This window comes from Dromiciops gliroides, chromosome 1 (assembly GCF_019393635.1).
Source record: "Dromiciops gliroides isolate mDroGli1 chromosome 1, mDroGli1.pri, whole genome shotgun sequence".
In the NCBI taxonomy this organism is placed as follows: Eukaryota; Metazoa; Chordata; class Mammalia; order Microbiotheria; family Microbiotheriidae; genus Dromiciops; species Dromiciops gliroides.
Window position 1 is genome coordinate 85,094,201 of NC_057861.1, and position 22,447 is coordinate 85,116,647.

Here is a 22,447-nt window from a genome sequence, read left to right on the forward strand (position 1 = left end):
AAAATGATGAATATTATGATTCAGTGTTGACCCCGTTATTGCTATTTTGGACATTCCGTACAATTCAACTCAATAAGCATTTATTAAGGGTGAAAGGCATCGTGGCCTTACAAAGACAAAACAAGGGAAGGATCTTTGCCTTTGATGAGCATGCAGACTGTAGGGGGTGGATCCACCCACCATCTACAAAAGTAACTAAATACAAAATCAAAATGATTCCAAGAGGGATTGACTTTAAAAAACTGAGGGGATTAGGAAAGGCCTCCAGGGGGAGGTGGAACCTCAGTTTTGCTTTGATGAAAGCTAGGATTGTACCCAGGAGTAAAGAGGGAGAGCCTTCCAGGCAGGGGTTCCCCTTGAACAAGAGCACTGGGGCAGGAGACTGTTTTCCTTTCTTCTCCAGCCTCCAAACTTAGCATCCTCCTTGACCTCTCATTTTCAACAAATGCCATAACTTCGTTCACTGGCCATCCAGTAAGGAACTCCTTCTTCCTAAATCAGTTCCCTCCCTTCTCAGTTTTTATAGGTATGAGAAATTCTGGGTTTCCCCTAGCACTTTAAAGTTTGAACTATACCTTCCTCACAAGAGCTTTATGGGAGGTGGAAAATATAGCTTTTATAATCCCATTTTGTAGGAAACAGAAACTCTGAGAGGTAAGTGACTCACCCAGGGTTACATGGTCAGTTAAGTTTCAGAATATTTGATTGTGAGCTTCTTGAGGTCAAGGGCTATCTCTTGCCTCTTTTTGTATTCCTAGAGCATATCATGATGCCTGGCACATAGTAGGAGCTTACTGTTTATTGACTGATATTGATCAATGCCAGGATTCAAAAACAGGTCTCTTGACTTCAAGTATGGCATCCTACATCTCTGACATACCTTGTGATATTCTGTCTGTTCTTCTTCCCTCTCTGCCCAAAGGATATGTGGTCCTCATTCTTTTGAAGGTTCATGCTTCTACCTGTGCCCTGATTTCATCCATTTCTGGCTCCTGAGATATTTTCCACAATTCTCTTTTTCCTTTACAGTGACTTTAATGCTTCCCTCTCTACTGTCTTCTTCCCTTGTACCTACAAACAGGCACTGGTATCCCTAGCTTGAGAGAATCTTTCCCTGATCCCCACTGCCCTCTGCTGAACTTCATCTCCATGCTGTATCAATTGTATTTCCAGCCAAACTCCAGGAATGTGTTTTGCACTTACTGCCTCTATTGCCTCTTTACACACTTCCTTCTTGTCGGCCCCCTACAACTGACCCAGCTTCCGTTGGCCCTATCTCATTTAAATCCAATCCCCTTGCACATCAAGACCTCACCTTCCTGATGTCATCGGTCCTCTTCGAGAAAGAAGGATGAACAATGACAATCTGTACCACTCTGGTAAAATTGCTCTCTCCAAGGTCACCAAAGATTTCATAGATTCAAAGGGTTCTAAGGTACTTCAGAGATCATCTAGTGCAACTGGGCCCCAAAGAAAGGAAATTACTTACTGACTTGCCCAAGGTCACACAGCTAACTAATAGTAGTCTTGGAACTATATATAACCTTGGTCTCCTGGCTATTAGGTAAATGCTTCCTCTACTTCCCCATGTAACGGTCTTTCTTGTGCAGGCATCCTCCCTCTTTGATTTCTCTTCTTCTTTGTCCTTCTTGAAACTTGCCCCTTTAGCTTAATAGGGGCACAGGATCATAGATCTAGAGCAGTTCTGGAACTCAGAGGCTCATCCAGTCCCACCCCCTTATTTCATAGATGAGACTATTGCCATCACATCAAAATGTATTGGTTCTCCACCCCCATCCTTTGACAAAGCATGGCATGCTGGAGAGAGGGATGGAACTGGAGCTAGATCGAGTCCCTCCTCCGACCCTTGTTAGCTGTGTGACCAAGGGCAAGTCACTTAACCTCCCAGAGCCTTCTGTTCTTCATCTGTATAATGGGAACAATGACACCAATAGTCTTTAGTTAGGTGGTTGTTAGGCTCAAATGAGACTATGTATGCTCAATACAATAGGTAGTTCTGTAAACTGTTTATAAACTATTCTACAAGCTATCGATTTCAAGACAATAGTTTTCTAAAAATAATAATAGATCACATTTATCATTACACATTTTAGATATGTAATCTGGTTTGATCCTTACAAACAACCCTGCAAGATAGGTGCTATTATTGTCCTCATATGTATATTAAGGGTCTGTGTTTTTTTGTTTTTTGCAGGGCAATGATGGTTAAGTGACTTGCCCAGGGTCACACAGCTAGTAAGTATCAAATTTCTGAGGCAGGATTTGAACTCAGGTTCTCCTGAATTCAGGGCTGGTGCTTTATTCACTGCACTACCTACTGCCCCTATTGTCCTCATATGTAAAGGAGGAAATTGAGGAAGAAGGAAATTAAGGGATTTTCACAGGGTCCCAGGGTTAGTTAAGTGGAGCACCTAGTCATGAAGTCCATAGAACTCTGGGCTTGGAACCAGGAAGACCTGAGTTCAAATCAAGTCTTGGACACTTACAGGCTGTGGGTCCCTGGACAAGCCACTTAACCTTTGTTTGCCTCAGTTTCCTCATTTGTAAAATGGAGATAAAAATAGCATTTACTTCCCAGGGTGGTTGTGAAAATCAAATGAGATATTTGTAAAGTACCCAGCATGGTGCTTGGCACATAATATGCACTATGTAAATATTAACTATTATTACTAGTGTATTAAAAAGAGGATAACAATACTACTTACCTCCCAGAGTTGTCTTGAAAATAAAATCAGATAATGTTTGTAAAGCACTTAGTAAATGCCTGGAACATAGTGAGCACTATATAAATGTTAGCTATGATGATGTGTCTGAGGGAGGATTTGAACTCAGGTCTTCCATACTGAAAGTCCAGCAGTCTCCCTGTATTGTCACGTCTCTAGAGAAAGGCAAGGTGGGAGCTAAGAGAGTGGTTCCCAGCCTGGGGGCCACATGCTCTTGTGCAATCAAAATTTTAAAAGTTGGTGATTTCCTCCATGTGGATGCTCCTTTGGCTGAATCAGATAGTAGCTGTTCCATGTCTTTGAGAGATGCTGGGGTCAAAACATGAATCCTCTTGTGGCCAACCATCTGATGATGCCCATCTTTGCACCTAACTAGGATGTTCCTCTAATGACAGACACACACATAGTCACCAGGTCTTTCAGTCTAATAGGACCTGCCAGAGCTGGCACTTTCTTGGGACAGCCTTAGAGAACCTTGGGGTCACAGGAGGCACTGGAAAATTTTAATGGAGGGTGGGTGGATATGCATATTATGGCAATAGAATAAAATGTCATACATAATCTCAAATAAAATGGGAATCTACAGAGTCCATATACTCAAGACATCCTAAAAGTCTTAGTCAGAAAGTGCCTACTATGTGCCAGGTGTCCCAGGCTAAGCCTCAGGGATACAAAGAAAGGCACAAGATCATTCCTGCCCTCCAGGAGCTCACAATCTAATGGGGAAGAGAAATCAGAAATAAGAATGTACAACAAACAAGCCCTATACAGGATAAATTGGAAATGATTAACAGAGGGAAGGCACTAGACTTAAGATGCATGTGGAAAGTCTTCCTGTAGAAGGTAGGATTTTAGCTGGGTCTTGAAAGAACCCAGGGAAGGTAGGAGGTGGAGATGGGGAGGGAGAACATTCAAGGCATGGGAGGACAGCCTGAGAAAATACCTAAGATAGGGAGTGTTTTTGTGCAACAGCAAAGGAGGCTATAGTATCACTGGACTTCAGAGTATTGTGGAGAAGGGAGAGCAAGGGGAAAGAAGACTGGAAAGGTAGGGGTATGGGGGTGGAGAGAGAAGGTTATGAAGTGTTTTGAATGCCAAACAGAGGATTTTGTGTTTGATCCTAGATGGTGATAGGGAGCCACTGGAGTTTATTGAGTAGGGGAGTGTGTGTACATTTGTGTGCTTGCTTGCAGGCTTGTGCCTACGCAAACAACAGGGTCAGACCTGCCTTTCAAAGGCTGAAAATGGCACTAAGACTTTTGGGACACCATGCTTCTGCAGGCTCCTGATACAAATGAGGCAATTTTCTTGGAGTCAGAAGAGCAGGGTTCCTGTCCCTTTTTACTATTTACTAGCTGTGTGACCTTGAACAAGTCATTAAACCCTCTGAACCTCAGTTTCTTCATGTGCAAGATGTAAAAGTTGGACCTGATTGTCTAAACCTATAAACTTATGAGCTTCAACATTAAATGATATAGAAAGAATCTTAGAAGGCACCTTGGAGGTGATCTAATGAGACACCCCTGTCTGATGCCTTCCATTTCTCTATTTTTTTTAAACTATCAAATACTTAATCTTGTCTGAGCCTCACACTGTGATGTAGGCAGGACAGGTTACTATTGTTCTCCTTTTATTGGTAAGGAAACTAAGTCCCAAAAGATTGAGTGATTTGCCTCAGATCTCAAAGTAGGCAAATTACTGATCAACCCCAGGTCACCTTGACTCAAAGTTCAGTGAGCATACTAGAACTGGTCTGCTTATTTGTATCAACCCAAGCACTCTGTGTGATAGAGATGGCTGTACGCTCGACCCGATGAAGGGTGGAAGACGAGGGGGCTCTTCGATGCTCCTTCCATCCTCGAGGAGAGCTGGACGGAGAAGGCCAGCCTCCCTCGGTCTGGAGATGAAGCAAGAATTGGGTTGCCTGGCAAGGACAGAGGGAACAGAAGGTTTAGGAAACCAAGGCTTTGGGGGATTTGCTTATCCCCACCTGGAAAAAGGGGCTTTGTGAGGTACTGCTGGAGCCCCAGTCAGGAAAGGCAGGGCTGGACAGACCTAGATTGGGAGGTGGACAGTTTATGGCACAACAGGGGCGGGGTTTGTCCCTTTGGGGCCGGGGGTCCTGATTATGGAAGGGGGGAATACCTCCAAAGGGGTGGGACTTGTGATCCTGTGGGAAAGGGAGAGGGCAGGAGAGGGTAAAGGCACTCAAGGGGTTCAGGGAGCTTTCTCTCGCTCAATTGTTGTGGGGGGGGTTCTCTGGCACACTGGGGACGGAGCTCGCCCTCCTTCCCTAAAATGGGATCGAGGGGTGTGTGAGTAAGGAGGGGAGGGAGGGAGCGTGCTGGGGGCGGAGCTAGACTCCCTCAGGTGGGAGTGTGAGAGAATGTGAGAGTGAGAGAGAGAGAGAGAGAGAGAGAGAGAGAGAGAGAGAGAGAGAGAGAATGTGAGAGTGAGAGAGTGAGTGGAGAGGAAGGGGGATGGGCTAAAAAGGAGGGGTCCGGGGGGCGGGACTTGCCGGCTTCATAGACCTGGCTGGGGGCGCAGGGGGTGGGGCATCCTCGGGCTGTGGAGCCAATGGATGAGACAGAGCTGGGATGGAGGCGGGGCCTTGGCTGCTGGGCGGGGCCTGTCGCCCCGAGGCTCCGCCCCGTCTTCGCGCCCCCCTCCCCTGTGCGGCCTGCGGCGGCTGCTGCATAGTCATGAGGAGGCGCAGGGGCTGGCGCTGCGTCAGCGGAAGCGGCGCGGAGCGGCTGTTTCCGACCCGATAAAGCGGCGTTGTCCCCGCGCGCCGGCCGCAGCCTCAGGAGCCGCGCTGCCGTCGCCACCACCGCCGCCGCTGCTGCTGCCGCCGCTCCTCCCCTCCCCCTCCGCTCCTCCCCTCTGCGCCGGGTGCGCGCTCACACAGACTGACCGACGGACCGAGCAAGCGGCCGAGCCCGGTGCAGCCCCCGCCGCGGTCCCGCTGCCGTCCCGCCGCTGCGCCCCGGGGGCTCCCCTGCTGGCCTCGGCCCGGGGCCGGGTGTCCGCGGAGCCGCCTTCGCCCGCCGCCCGCCTCGGCTATTTCCCACCGCGGCCGCAGGAGACAGGTAACCGGCCAGCTGCCCCGCCGTCCATTCCGTCCCTCCCGCGTCAGTCCTTCAGTCCGGCCCCGGCCTCGCCCTCGGCCTCCAGCGCTGGGGGGTGGGGGGGCGTGTGGTGTGTGTGTGTGGTGTGTGTGTGTGTGTCTGTGTCTGTGTCTGTGTGTGGTGTGTGTTTATGCTGGGGTGTGTGTGTGTGTGTGTGTGTGTGTGTGTGTGTGTGTGTGTGTGTGTGTGTTTATGCTGTTCGCTCCCTCCCGCCCCCGCGGGCCCCGCTCCCGCCTTCTCCCCCTCCGCCTCCTTCTCCACCTGACGGGGAGGGGGGGCGGCCCCCCATCTCTTCTCGCTCCAGCCGCTCAGCCAGTCGCCGGGCGCCCCAAGCGGGCTTCTTTCGTATGTTCTCCCCCGGGGGATGAGCCCCCTTCCCCGAGGTCCCCTCACTCCCCGAAAAGCTTGAATTTGTCTCCCTGGATTTCACCCGGGCCTTTGGATTGGTTCGCCCCTTAACAGCGCTGCCCACTTCCCCCTTCTCCACTGCCCCCAGCCCCTGCAGGGGAGCTCTTTCCATTGTCCCCCCAGTTCCTGCAAGGGAACCTTCAATGCCCTTCTCTACTGCCTCTCCCCCCCACCCCGTCCCCCCAGCCCTTGCAATGGAGCCTTCTCCACTGCGCCCCCCCTCCCCTCTCCTGCCGCGAAGCCTTCTCTACTGCCGGTTCTCCCCCCCTCCCCAGCCCCTGCAGTAAAGTCTTCTCCTTTGCGTCTCCCCATCCCTGCAGTGGAACCTTCTCTGTTGTTGCCTCCCCCCCAACGCCTGCAGTGGAGCCTTCTCCACTGACGCCCCCCCCAACCTCTGCGTTGGACCCTTTTCCACTGCCCCCTCCCCCAACTCCTTTGGGGGAGACTTCTTCACTGCCCTCACTTAGCTGCTACTTGCCCCCACCCTCTACAATGGAGCCTTCTCCATTCCCCCCTTCTCCACTGGACCTCCTCTCAGCCCCACCTTCTCCATCGCTGACCTCCCCCAGCCCATGCAATGGAGCCTTCTCTACTGCCGGCCCCTCCCCCAGCCCCAGCAGGGGAGTCTTCCCCACTGCCCCCACTCTTTAGCACTGCCTCCCCCCCCCCAGCCTTATCCACTCTCTGTCCTTCCATCAACACTGCCTGTCATCTTCCCAGCCCCAACCCCTGAAGTATGGAGCCTTCTCCACTGCCCCCCTTTCTCCACTGCATGGCCCCCTCCTAAACCCCTGCAATGTGGAGCCTTCCCCACTGCTTCCTCGACTCCCCCAGACCCTGCAGTAGAGACTTCTCCCCTGCCTTGTGCCTATCGTGGCCCCCCTCCATGACGGTTTTCTTCACTGCCTGCCCCCTCCTCCTCAAGCCCTGCAAAGAGACTTTCTGCACTGTTTTCCCCCTGTGTGTGCCCCCTTCTCCACCGTTCTGCAATAGAACCTTCTTCCCTCCCACTTACCCCCAGGGTCCACTTTGCTTTGCCTGTCTCCTTCCCATCCTTTACTCCATCGACCCTGCAAAAGGGGCTAGCCTGCCTTGCTTCCTAATTTCTGATGGGACCTTCCCCAGCAAGAGCCTAGTATACAAACTCCCTTCAGATGAGACCTCTAAATCCTCGACATAGACCTGGAACCTGCCACTTACTAACTCACCCCAGTCCTCCGTTTTCCTATCTTCAGCTTGTCTAATTTTCCTGATGTTGACATAAGCCCTATCACACATATTCTGGTTGTAGAGAGATTCTCCTCTCTTCTCACCTCTAATCTTACTCTCTTAGAATTTTCCTTTCTTTACAGTTAATACTTGTTAAATATCCTTCATTGGTTAAACTATTCATTTAATCCATAGAATTCTTATGTTTCTTATTCATTAGGCTAACCTTCTAAATACTGTTTTTATTAGTTTCAGCAAATAAGAACCTATAGTTCTTCCATTTGCAATTACCCATACTATGTGTTTATTCTATGCTGGGGCATTGGAGAAAGGTAGAATGGAGTAGCTAAGGAGAGGGATATGTAGGCAAAAACACTTACTGGTTATGGAACAGCAGGAATGGCCTGAGAGGTTTTCACTTGTTTAGGTGTTAGAAAATCCAGGATTGGATCTTCTGACCAGCATTGAGAATAGGCCAGTCACTTTCCTTCATGTTAACTGTCTTTTAGTTTTAGCAGTGTCTCTAGGTTGAGTATAGACATATTATTGCTAATAATAGTGGTAGGGAAAAATGAATGCCTATGTCTGTAGTCAGAGGAATTAGTATATTTTTATTGGGAAACAAGAAAACAAGTAAAGTGTATATGGAGTGAATTTAAGTATTAACAGTATATTGTGATCCCACTCCATCTTGACTTTTGAATACAATCTTTTTTCAGTTTTTAAAGGTAGTGATTTTCTTTTATGAACCAATACTTATTTAACCTTTGCTTGTGATTATAGATGCTTGCATACAGATGTGTAGATTTGAGGAGTGTTATCACTGAACTAGTTCAGGCTGGAAATGGAATGAAAGATTCAGTAATAATAAATACCTATTAAATGTTTCAGGCAAGGCTTCCAGAAATTAATTATCCAAAACAGAGAATTTTGATCATATTCAAACAATTTAAAAAATGGAAATGATTGTAAAGGAAAAAAAGATCATCCTTCTCCTAAAATACACTATTCTCTTGTCATAAAGAAAAGATATAGTACATCAGAAAATTGTTCAAGATGATGCTTCTGAAGTGGAAATGAAATGGTCATTATACCGTATAGTCTTAGTGAAGGAGGAGATGGATGGGAGAGACTCCTTTATTTTGCATTGTTTTTTTTTCTTTTAAAAAAAAATTCAAGTTTTCATTTTTCATTCCAAATTCTCTCCTTCCCCTACACTTCTCCCATTCATTGAGAGGGTAAGAAATACAAACCTCATCACAAATATGAAATCACTTTGCATTCATTTTAACGTGGTACTTTTAACTTCATTTCCTACCCCTTCTTCCTTTTTGTAAAGTGAAGGTTGGACTTGAACTAGAGCTCTAGAAATCAATTCCTGTGCACAGTGTAATATGGTAGGTGACATCCTCAAATGGATGTGTGATTGCATTTCATTGGTACAGATCACAATCCACCATATCTTAGCCTTTTTAGTTCTCATCTATGTTCTCCCATGGATCCTCCACAGAGGATCTAGCTAACATCCTGGAAGCCTTCATCTTCTGAGGACTAGGGCCTATCACCTGTATTGGCTCTCAAATCCAAGGATCTGGGTTCAAATCTTCCTCTTGTGCTTACCACCTTGTGTTTCTTTATACAAATGACAACCTTAGGCCCAAGTTTCCTCATCCATTAAATGAAGTGGGATAAGTGAAGTCTTTTCTAGCTCTAGGTATGTGAATTCAGTCAATCAACAAACATTTTAAGTGCCTGTTTTATCTGCTTGCCAGACTATTGGGCAAGCTGCTGTGCCAGCTATTGGGAATACAAAGACAAAAGTGAAACATTTCCCCCCTTCAGGGAAGCTTACCTTAAATGGATGGGGGAGATACAATGCACATATATGTAGGTATATAAAAAATAGAGCAAGCAGATAAAAGGTACTTAGAGCAGATGGTAGGACCAGGAAAGGCCTCGTGCTGAAGGGGCTTGAACTGAGTCCTCAAAGAAACCTGGGGTTTCAAGAGGCAGAGGTAAGGAGTGAGAGTATTCCATCCATGGCACATACAAACATTGCAAAGACAGAAGCGAGATGGAACATACCATGTGAGGAGGAAGAATGAGGTCATTATGGCTGGATCTCTGATCCCATTTCTTATATATCAATATGCAGCCAGCTACCCACTGTGTGTATCTGTATGCCCTAATTACAAATTGTAATGGAGACAAAGTCAGTGCTACAAATTTTGAGCTATCTCCCCATTTGATATATTATTCTCCAGAATTGGAGGATGGGTCAGGAGATAGTTATTTGTGACAGAAAAGGAACAGAACAGGGTAGGTATAGGAGAATGTCCTTGGACCATCTTACAAAAGGGAAAATAAGAGCATTTATTGCATATTGTATAGTGCATATTCAACTAAGGACTTGAGGGGAGGAGTTAAGCAGTTTGGAACCATGCAGGTCTGAAGTGAAAGGACAGTGCTGCAGCAATTAAAGCCTGGCATGGATTTACAGATGGAGTGTGTAAGGAAAATAGGGCACTAAAGCTTGTGCTTTGGTTTCCTGATGTTGAAATGGGTATGTCTAGTTAATGTATTATTATTATTTGTTTTTTGTTTTTTTTATGGGGCTCCCCCTAGTTAATGTATTATTAGCAGAATGGTGGTAGGGAAAGGGATGCTAGGTTGACTTAAGTTTAGTACTTAGCTTTTTACCATCACCATTAATCTTTTGTCCTATACCCTCTCCATTCATATATAGTCCAAAAACTCAACTTCTATATTGTACAAGGATGGGTTATGACTAATACTAATCAACTCTATAACCTGGTGCAAGTCGCTTAAACTTTGGACTTCATTGTCTCCTCCATAAAAAGAAGGGGTGGGCTTTAGTGATTTTAAAGGTCCCTCTCTAGTGTCTTCTTAGCCTGATGTTCAGTGAGGTAAATTGGTCAGGACTGGGTTGATTGCAGATAACTTGTGATTGCTAATGGTAATCCTAAGAATACCACTTTCAAAAGGGGTATATGTGTGTAACTTGTGGATGTTAAATGAAATACTATTTGAAAATTGTGATCCTAGGGAGGATAAGAAATAAATGTGTTTTTGTATGCTTGCTTCATGTGATTTCAAAGGCTAGTTCAAATCCCACCTCCTTTGTAGCTTTCTGTGATCTCCTGAGCCAGAAGATTGATCACATTTGTTGTTTTTTTCATTCTTTGACATTTTATTTTGTATTATGCTTATTTGTTATTAAGTGCCATTCTTCATCATTAACTGCCTGATATCTCAAATTGAATAGTTGGAAAATGAACCCTCCAGATTTCCCTTTTTCTGTTGAGAGCGCTGCCATTGGTTGTCACTAAGGTAAAAACCCTGAAGTTATCAATGACTCTTCACTGGATGATCACACTCTCTCTATCGAGTTAGTTAGCAAATGATCTCAGTTCTTTCACAACACTTCTTGATCATTGTTCAATTTTCTCCATGCAGTGGCCATCACCATAGTTTAGGTTCTCTTCATCTCTCAGTCATTTCAATAACCTTCTAATTGAACTCCTGACTTTCAGACTTTCCCTTCTCTACTACATCCTCCATAGTCCTAAAGCATGACTGACCATGGTACTCTCTTGCTAAAGAACTTGGAGTGATTCCCTCTTGCCATTAGGATAAAATACAAATTGTTTTGTCACTTAAAGCCTTTTATAATCTGGCTCCAGACTATCTTTCCAGGCTTATTGCTCATTATTCCCTATCACACTTTTTTTAATTCCAACCAGACTAGATCTATTTGTAATTTCTTGACCTTGGCATTTCATCTTCCTCTCCACTAGCCGTTGCCCATACATGAAATATATTCCCCTTTCATCTCTGCTTTCTAAAGTTTCCAACTTCCTTCACAGAACCTTTATGTGCCAATTCCTGTGAGGAAGCCTTTTCCCCTCCCTTTTTTTTTTTTTTTTGTGAGGCAATTGGGGTTAAGTGACTTGCCCAGGGTCACACAGCTGGTAAGTGTCAAGGGTCTGAGGTCGGATTTGAACTCAGGTACTCCTGACTCCAGGGCCTGTGCTCTATCCACTGTGCCACCTAGCTGCCCCCTTTCCCCTCCTTTTTAAAAAATTTAATATTTTATTTTATTGTGTGTAAAACAATTTTTAACATGTTTTTAAAAATTTTTAAATTTTGAGTTCCATATTCTCTCCCTCTCACCTCTTCCCCCCTTTCTGAGATGGTAAACTGTTTGATACAGGTCATACACATATAATCATGCAAATAATCCCCCCCCCCAGAAAAAAAATTAAGTGAAAAATTATATGCTTTGATCTGCATTCAGACCCCCATCAGTTCTTTCTCTGGAGATGGATAGCATTTTTCATCATGAGTCCTTTGGAATTATCTTAAATCATTATATTGCTGAGAATAGCTAAGTCATTCACAGTTGATCATCATATAGTACTGCTTACTGTGTACCATGTCCTCTTGGTTTTGCTCATTTCACTTTGTATTGGTTCGCATAAATTCCCTGCTTTTTAATCATGCTCATCATTTCTTACAATACTATTGTGTTCCATCACAATCATATATCACATCTTGTTCAGCCATTCCCAAATTGATAGACACCCCCTAAATTTCCAATTCTTTGCTACCACAAATGGAGGGCAGCTAGATGGTGCAGTGCATAGAGTGCTGGCCCTGGAGTCAAGAGGAGCTGAGTTCAAATTTCACCTCAGACACTTAATAGCTGTGTGACCCTGGACAAGTCACTTGACCCCAATTGCCTTAAACATCTGGGGCCATCTCCAGTGATCCTGATGTATATCTTGCCACTGGACCCAGATGGCTCTGGAGAAAAAAGTAAGGTTGGTGACCTTGCACAGCCCTCTCTCACTTAAATCCAATTCAGTGCGAGTCATGACATCACCTCCTGATGTCATGATCCTCTTCCAGAACAAAAGACAGACAACTACCACCACCAACACAAACAGAGTTGCTATGAATATTTTTGTACAAATAGGTCCTTGGGGAAGTCTCTTCTGATCCCTCTGATCAGTGTTTATTTCTTTCTCCAATTTTTATTTACATAATGAAAATATAGACTCTTTAAGACAGGAATAATTTTTTGGTACTGTTTTCATATCTCCATTATTTACTAGTACTTGTTGGGCTAGATTTCATGATAGTCCTACTTCTCTTACTCTCCTTAGTGGATTTAAGCTCTTCATGAGAGGGAGTAGTTTTGCATAATACAAATCTAACAAGAGGGAAAATTATAAAGTAAAGTAAGGACGCTGGAGCGTAAGCGCTCTACTGACTGCAGTGAGTTTAATACATAATCTAAATCTAGGCTTCTTAAACTTTTTCCACTTGCATCACCTTTTCACCTGAGAAATTTTTATGTGACCCGGATAGGTATATAGAATAGGTATACTAACCTTTACTGTTGCCAAATTTTTCACAACCCCCACATTCAGTTAAAGCATGAATCTGACCATGATACTCTCCTGCTTAAGGGCCCAACAGATTTACTTATTTATTTATTTATTTAGGTGGAGCAATGAGGGTTAAGTGACTTGCTCAGGGTCACACAGCTAGTGTCAAGTGTCTGAAGCTGGATTTGAACTCAGGTCCTTCTGAATCCAGGGCTGGTGTTTTATCCACTGTGCCACCTAACTGCCCGCTCTCCTGCTTTAGAACTTGGAGTTATTCCCTCTTGCCATTAGGATAAAATACAAATTGTTTTGTCACTTAAAGCCTTTTATAATCTGGCTCCAGTCTATCTTTCCAGGCTTATTGCTCATTATTCCCTGTCACACTTTTTTTATTCCAACCAGACCAGATCTATTTGTAATTTTTTGACCTCAACATTTCACCCCATATGGGCTTGCAACCCACATTTTAAGAAGCTAGGATCTAAATCACTCTTACCCCTCCAAGTCCCATGGCAAAAAATAGTCTCCTTAATCTACGTTAGTTTAATTTCAGCACTAAAATCTGTAAAAAAAAAAACCCTTCTTTTAGAATATGACAGTTTCAAAATGTCCTTTGAGTGAGAATTTTTTTTAGGCTTCTTAATGCTTAGTTCTTGCTCTATTAAATACTTGTTGGTAAATGGCTTTTTTCTTTTTCTTTTTTTTTTGGTGAGGCAATTGGGGTTAAATGACTTGCCCAGGGTCACACAGCTAGCAAGTGTCAATCGTCTGAGGCCAGATTTGAATTCAGGTACTCCTGACTCCAGGGCCAGTGCTCTATCCACTTGAACACCTAGCTGCCCCGGTAAATGGCTTTTTAAAGAATTTTAAATGTTTACTGACTTGGTAAGAAATCACCACCCACCCCCTCCCCCAAGTATTGATAAAATACTGTTGTAAAAATGTGTCCTCAGACTGTTGAGGGATTGACCATCTTACAAAAGGGAAAACAAGAGCATCTGTTGCATATTATATAGTGAATAATAAGTGAACCCTGAAGTCCCTTTGGATTCTCAACATCTAAGATTCAGTTTGTTAGGAGTCAGTATGGGTAAAAAAAAAAAAAAGGCACCTGACAGGAAGCCAGAGAGTCTTGGGTTTTAGGCCTTTCTCTGCTACTTCCAACCTAGGTGGCTTTGAGTAGGTCATTTTAATTCTCTGAGTCTGTTTCCTTATGTGAAGTTTGTGGTTTGCTGATAGGTAGTTTGATAGATCTCCAAGTCCCTTTCCAGCTCATAGGTTCCAACATTTTGTAATATGATCTTTGTCATGAATAATAACTACCAATATTTGCATATGTTGTCTCACAGGAGTGAACTGCATCATCCATAAGGCACTTACTGAGTACCTAATATAGGCTCAGTCCTGTTCTTTACAAAGCAGCATAGTCATAATGCAAGTTAATGTACTATAAATAATCTTAACTGGTAAGGGAAAATGAGAGATCAAAATGGGTTAAGCTTAATCTAGGAAGTAAGTCACATAATGAGATGAAATAATTTCCATACCTTTCCTTTCTCCTCCTTCCAGCTTTTAATTTCTATTGGTTGTTTTTAAACCATCCTCACTTCTCAATGTACCCCTACCAAAGCAAGCCAAATTTTGTAACAAAGAATGAAAGAGAAAGAAGAAAGTAGTTCATTAAAATTAGGCAACATATCAAATAAGTCTGATTAGTATACAGCCCTCTACTTCAACAAGAAAAGGGAAGGTGGGGGCTTGGCCATTGGAATCACATAGCATACAGTTTTAATTTTTTTTTTTGTTCTTTCTACTAACGTTGTTGTAGTTGTGTATTTTTCAGGTTATGCTTATTTCACCCTGCATCTGTTTATTTGTCTTCCTAAGCTTCTCTGAATGCTTCATAATTATCATTTCTTATAATTCGGTAACAGTTACATTACATTCGTATATCATCATTTGCCATTTCCCAGTTGATGTTAACTTAACCTTTCTAAGGTTTATAAGTGTGTTTGTATATCATCTTAGAATCATGGAATTTCTTTGAGAGCTAGAAGGGACCTCACAAGCCATTTAGTCTAATCCATGTTTGACCCAGAATGCCTTTTCAGCATCCTTTAAAATGTGGTCATGTAACCCTTGTTTGAAGACTTCACAATAAAGGAGAACCCACTACCTCCCAAGATAGCCTATTCAACTTTTGGATGATTATTGTTTTCACACTTATTTCTTTCTTAAACAATTCAGGAATAAACTGCAATAGTTTCATGCTGTCTTGAGAATTCACAGGGTCATCTACCTCATCAGGTATATATTAATTTTCTTTGGCCTTGTATAGCTGTCCGGACTTGTTTAGATGATCTGGAAGTGATCTTCCCTTTTGTTAATATCTTTCTTGTTGACTTATCTGTGTTCAAGGTCTTTAAGTGAGTTTCCTTCTTGAGATCTTAGTTTCAGTCTTTTTTCCTTATATACTTCTATACTTCCTTATTCCTTCCCCTGGGTGGTTTTCCAGAGACCTGGGCCTCAAATATATCTCAGTTTCCTCGCATATTGGGCAATTCAAGTTTCACCAGCCTTGATCTCTGCCCGAAGTAACTTCTGGTTACTGGTAACTGGTCTCCTTTGTTTAAGGGCTGGTGGATATGCACACATACTGTCACTGCAGTAGCCTGCTTGTGAGCCTCTAGTAACTCCTCACTCCAAATCTATTCTCCTAACTCAAGTCTGATCACATCACTCATTAAACTCTAGTGGCTTCCTGTTGCCTCCTAGATCAAATACGAAATGCTGTTTGGCATTCAAAGCTCTTCATAACCTAGCCCCCTCCTGCTTTCCCAATCTTGTTGTGTCTTACTCCCCAACAGGTACTCTTTGATTCATTGAGACTGGCTTCCTGGAACTGGCTGTTCCTTGAACAAGATACTCCATCTCTTGATTCTGTGCATTTTATCTGCCTGTTCTTCATACCTGGAATGTTCTCCCTCCCTCTTCTCTGATTACTGACCTCCTTGGCCTTCATTAAGTCCCAACTGAAATCCCACCTCTTACCTGAAGCCTTTTCCAACTCTTTTTAATTCCAATGCTTTCCCTCTGTAATTATTTCCTATTTATCTTGTCTATTGCTTGCTTTGCATATATTTGTTTGCAAGTCCTTTCCCCCTTTAGATTGTTAAACTTCTTGAGGGCAGGAACTGTTTTAGCCTCTTTTTGTATTCCCAGCTGGCACTTAGTAGGCCCTTTTAAAAGAAGAGGAGATCCAAGGACTGTACCGTCTTTGTGTGATGTGTATGCCTACATTTGGGGAGGGGCCAATGGATGAAGAAAAGTTGGCCAAAGAGATTTAATTGTGATTGGTGAGATAGGAGGAGAAAGGGAGAGTGTGTAACAGAAACAGTTCCAAGAAAGATGTACGTTAGAAACCCCCAAGAAAAATTAGGTTGGGTCCTAGATCTTAATAAAAAACAAACATATATCCATGGTATTTGTGTTTTGGGGAAAACGATATTTCCCGTTTGGACTCAAGTGAGATTTGATTAGACTCATACTCAGAAGTGTGGTCAAGGCTGGGTAAAGGAGAAGGGACATAGAGAATGGAAAATGATGTGAGTCTTGATTGGCTGGGAAAAGAAGAGGACCTGGTTGCAATGCTAAAGGAATGAATTACTCTCTAGTAATCTAGTCTCTAGTAATTAATTGCCCCAATCTCTATTTTGAAGAACAGTTTTCTCTGTAATACTCAAAAGTTCTTAAGTTGCTTAGAGGCAGCCTGGAATTAAGAAGACCTGGATTCAAATCCAGCTTTAGATACTAAGTAGATACATGACCCTGGAAAAGTCACTTAACCTCCTTGTGCCTCAGTTTCCTCAGTTGTAAAATGGGGCTAATAATAGTGCCTACCTCACAGGTTGTTGTGAGGATCAAACGTGATACTATTTGTAAAGCTTAGCTTGTAGTAGCTGCTTCATAAATCCTTCCCTCCTCACTCCCTTTCTTCCAGCATTAAATATTTCTAGCTGAAAGTCCCAAAGAAATTAATATTAAATTAAATTTTTAAAAATCTAGACAAAGCCCAGAAAGTTTGGTCAGTTGAATTTAAACACTTGTGGTATTCATGGTGCTATGCTAGGTTGGGAGGAAGACTCTAGAGTGCATTATTATGTAATAGTTTTATGCCATAAAGGAGAGTCTAACAATTTAGTAAAATCTAACATAATGCTTTTTTTTTTTAAAGTGAGGCAGTTGGGGTTAAGTGACTTGCCCAGGGTCACACAGCTAGTAAGTGTTAAGTGTCTGAGGCCAGATTTGAACTCAGGTCCTCCTGACTCCAGGGCCGGTGCTCTATCCACTGCGCCACCTAGCTGCCCCCTAACATAATGCATTTTTATGAGTGAAGATAGGAAGTTGTTTTCATAATGCTGAATACTTGAAATTTTATTTTTTATTTTTTAATTTTTTTAGTGAGGCAATTGGGGTTAAGTGACTTGCCCAGGGTCACACAGCTAGTAAGTGTTAAGTGTCTGAGACTGGATTTGAACTCAGGTACTACTGAATCCAGGGCCGGTGCTCTATCCACTGTGCTACCTAGCTGCCCCAATACTTGAAATTTATATGATCTTTTATATTACAATTGTGGTCTACTAATGTATAAAACTTCCTTTCATACAATTTTTGTGAGACTATTTTGGGAGTATCAGTTGCTTGTAGTGTGATACTATAGCAAATACTATAGTGTATAGTGCTCTGTGTGTATGTGTGTGTGTTTGTGTTCTCTTTCTGTTTTGAAGCTGTAAATGACAATCCTTGCTTTTTTAGTAAGATTGTATCCAAGGAATCAATCCTATGTTCTTTCTTTTAGAGCAGGGGTTTTTCAACTTAGGTCTGTGAGCTTTAAAAAAAAGGGGTTTTTTTGATAATTGCATTTCAATATAACTGATTCCCTTTGTAACTCTGTATTTTATATATTTAAATATATTACTCAGAGAAGGGGTCCATAGACTTACTTCTTCAGACTGCCATGACACAAAAATAATTAAAAGCCCTTGATCTAGTATATGGTCTAGAGCTTAGAAAGAATGCTTAACCTATTTACGCTTTTACTGTGGGATACTAGAACAAATAGTATGAAGGAATTAGATAGAAACCCAAGTGAATTTAGGATTTTTAAGAAGTGAATTTTTCTAAAAATAAGCTCAGACTCATTCATTCTTTTTTTTGGTGGGGGGCGGGGTTCATGAAATTTAAGTGACTTGCCCAGGGTCACACAGCTAGTGTCAAGTGTCTGAGGCCAAATTTGATTTCAGGTCCTCCTAAATCCAGGCCCGTTGCTTTATCCACTGCGCCACCTAGCTGCCCTCTTATTCATTCTTTTTGGTAATTACTGAACTGTTTCTTAGCTTTATTTACAAAGAATATCATTCGAAACATAAGTTGATCTGTTCCTGACAAGGCGTTTATGAAGCAAAAAGACTGAAGAAAGCATCCCTTCATTTATATTTTAACTCTAAATATTGGTTGAGTATTTACAGAATTTCTGATGCAGTTAGTTTTAGCAAACATTTAAATGCCTTGTAAAAAAAAAACAAAACAAAAGGGGGGCAGCTAGGTGGCACAGTGAATAGAGCACCAGCCTTGGAGTCAGAAGGACCTGAGTTCAAGTCCAGCCTCAGACACAGCACTTACTAGCAGTGTGACCCTGGGCAAGTCACTTAACCCCAATCGTCTCACCAAAAAACAAAACAAACAAACAAAAAAATAACAACCAAGAAATCTGTGCTAAGGCTCTATATCAGAGCAGTTGTTGTTCAGTCCTGTCTGCGACTCTAAGGGACCCCATGGATAATAGCTGTCCATGGGAATTTCTTGGCAAAGATACTGGAGTGGTGTGCCATTTGCTTTTTTTTTTTTTTTTTTTGGTGAGGCAATTGGGGTTAAGTGACTTGCCCAGGGTCACATAGCTAGTAAGTGGGTAAAGTGTCTGAGGTCAGATTTGAACTCAGGTCCTCCTGAATCCAGGGCCAGTGCTCTATCCACTGCACCACCTAGCTGCCCCGCCATTTCCTTCTCCAGGAGAGCCAGTGAATCCTTTTCTCAGGCAATCAGAGGTTAAAAGTGACTTGTCCAGCTAGGAAGTATCTGAGGGAAGATTTGAACTCAGGTATTCCTGACTTTAGGCTCAGTGTTCTATCTGCTGAGCCACCAGCTCCTCCAGCTCCTTGATCAGAGCTGTCAGATTATTAAAGTAGTGTATAATAGTGCACATTTATATAGTGCAATAAAAATATATTAGTGCTTTGTAAAAAGTGCTTTCCTTGCAAAAGTTAGTGTGAGGTAGTCAGTGTTAATGTTATCCCATGTTGTGGATAAGAAAACTGAGATTCAGAGAAGTTGATAGTGGAATTTCAGCCCAGCTTTCCCTGTTCCAGACCATTCATTCCACAGAGATGCCCACAATCCTAAACCACAGGTCTTCTTACCATAGTGTGCTCAAAGGGCTCCTGTGGCCTCTTTTTGTCTCTAGGATAAAATAGCAACCCCATGGCTTATAATTTAAAATCCTTCACAGTTATGATATCAACCTACCTTTCCAGACTTGACACATTTTCTGTCCGTCATTTGCTTTCTTGGTGGCACAGTGAACGTAGAACATACAACACTGGGCTTGGAGTCGGGAAGACTCATCTTCCTGAGTTCAGATCTGGCCACAGACACTTAGTACCTGTGTGAACAAGTCGCTTAACCCTATTGGCCTCAATTTCCTCATCTGTCAAAATGAGCTGGGGAGGGAAATGGCAATTCACTCCAGTATCTTTGACAAGAAAACCCCACATCTTGGGAGAGTCATTAACAATCACAAGCCAATCTAGCCTACTTGTTGTTACTCACAAATGACATTTCATCTCCCAGTTTTGACATAAGCTGTTCCCCCATGCCTAGAATCCACCCTTTCTTCACTATTTCTTCCCAACTTCCTTCAAGTTTCCTCTCCTCTAAGAGACCTTTTCTGATCTTCCCCTTCTTTTCCTCCCCCTCCACTCTTCACTCCAATCCCCTATTACCTTCCCGTTGTTTTTTTTTTTTTTGCCTGTACTTTATATTTAGGTGGTGTTTTTGCACAGTAGAATGTAAACTACTTGAAATCAGGGATTATTTTGAAGGGGGTTTTGGAGGGCAGTTAGGGAGGGTGGGCTGTTATTTTTTTGGTCTTTGATTCTCCAGCTCCCTAGCTTTGTGGCAGAAACTTGATAGTAGTTAGTAAATATCTGTTGATTGTTAATTACCAGATTTACAAGTATAAAACCTTGGACTTGAAATGAAGTCTTTTCTTCTGTACCATGCATCTTTTAAAGGAAACTTTCCCCTTTAAACCTGAGAAATAACCTTGATAGCTGAAACAAAATAGAACATGGGGAAAGTATCATATGACAAACAGAAGATTAACTGTACAAATGATCCCATTTGTAAAAATCCTACCTAACCTGAATTTTTCACTGGAAATTTGAATCCAGCTTTCCTTCTTGAAGTAGAAATACTTTAATTATATTTTAGCAGATTAGTTTCCATTTATGTAAAATGTTTTGATTTTTAAAGCTATAAGGTCAATGCTAAAGCACACAGATATGCACACTGCCACCCTCAAATGGATGAAATTGGCTTTTCTGATGAATTATCACTTAGCTATGTGGCTGGAAAAATAAAGTTGTGTTTTGTTTTGTTTTCAATTGAAAGGAGTCAATTTGGGTCCAAAAACTGGTTTTGAGTTCATTTTATAAATAGGGAATATAGAAGTTGAGTTGGAAGCTGAATGGCTGCTGTGCCTTTTTTGTGCCCCTATTCTATAGACAACCATTGGTTTAACAGTAATATCAGCTTACATTCTCTAGCAGTCTAAGACATAAAACATTGTAAGTGGGTCTATGTAAAAGAAAGACTGCATTAAGACTAGTTTAAAGCTCTTAGAACTAAATTCTGTTACAGAAGCTATCCATAATTATTTTAGTTTGGAAGAAAGTTTTTGTGGAAATAACGTTTGTTTCTAACAATGTGTTATGCTCTACAGGTGACAGTCATTGTAATATACAAAATTTGAAATGGCTATTTGATTATATCAATTGTACACTGCTTATGTTAACTCTTTTCTGTGGTCAGACACTCTTAAATTTTTTTAATTGAAATTTTTTTACATTAAGTACATTTTCCAATATGTCCCTTTTCTCTACTTCTCAAAGAATCATCTTTTTTTTTTTTTTAAGTGAGACAATTGGGGTTAAGTGACTTGCCCAGGGTCACACAGCTAGTAAGTGTTAAGTGTCTGAGGCTGGATTTGAACTCAGGTACTCCTGAGCCACCTATCTGCTCCTTCAAAGAATCATTTTTTAATAACAGAATAAAAAGAGTTCAGAAAAACTAACGAGCATAGTAAAGTCTTTCAATGTTCCATACTTAGAGGTCTCTTCTCTTTTCCTAAGAAATGTGGGAGGAGGTACCTTTTCATACCTCTTTAGCCAAGGTCAGTCTTTATATCTTTACAGCTTTAGGTTTCTATTGTTTATAGTTCTTTCCATTTGCATTGTTGTAGCCACTGCATATATTTCTGGTTCTTTATCCTTCACTTTTCATCAGTTCATATAAGTCTGTCCATACTTCTCGAGGAGGTACCTTTTCATACCTCTTTAGCCAAGCTCAGTCTTTATATCTTTACAGCTTTAGGTTTCTATTGTTTATAGTTCTTTCCATTTGCATTGTTATAGCCACTGCATATATTTCTGGTTCTTTAACCTTAACTTTTCATCAGTTCATGTAAGTCTGTCCATACTTCTCTAATGCACCACAGTTTATTTAGTTTTTCCTCAGTTGGATGGATATTTACTTGCTTTCCAGTTCTTTCTAAGGACCTTTCTTTTTATCATTGACCTCCTTGGGTAGCATGCTCAACAGTGGGCTCTCTGATTGAAAGGATATGAACCATTGTAGTCACTTCCTTAGTATAATTCTAAATTGCTTTCTACCAGTTCACAATTGCTTGTGCCAGTTCACAACTCCAAGGACACTGTAATAGTGTGTATGCCTTTCCACAACTCCATCAACTCTAATTTGTTAGCTATGGAGGTGAAATCTTAGAAATATTTTGGTATATATTTCTCTAGTTAGTGTTTCGGAGAAATATAGTTTGCAGTTCTTTTGAGAACTATTTATACTCTTTGATCATTTATTTAGGAAATGGCTGCTTTTGGTTTTAAATGTTTGAGACTTATCAGATAATGGATGCAAAGATTTTTCTCCCCATTTCTAATGCTTTCCTTCTTATTCTAGTTGATTGGATTTAAAGTCAAACATGAGTTTGACATCCTTAAATTAAAAAAAAATGAATTTACTCACTAAAAATGAACACATTTCCATATGTGCAGTGATATGCAAAAAGAAGCTATGAATCTCCATTTCGTAAAATACTTCCTTTAAAAGTATAAAATAAATTCCACATGTGACTTTCAAAATTGTCTTTGTACTTCCTTCTGAACATATTTCTCTTCTGCATTATTTTAAA

At 42.0% G+C, this 22,447-nt stretch overlaps 1 protein-coding gene across 1 annotated transcript in view; it reads left to right on the top strand.

The window, feature by feature from the left end:
* The first annotated feature begins 5,705 nt into the window (after nucleotides 1–5,705).
* The window catches only part of SLC45A4 (solute carrier family 45 member 4), a 143,163-nt gene continuing 126,421 nt past the window's right edge, over nucleotides 5,706–22,447 (top strand). The window contains exon 1 of the mRNA XM_043963746.1: nucleotides 5,706–5,833. The gene's annotated coding sequence lies outside the window, so the exon portion shown is untranslated. The remainder of the gene's footprint in view (nucleotides 5,834–22,447) is intronic.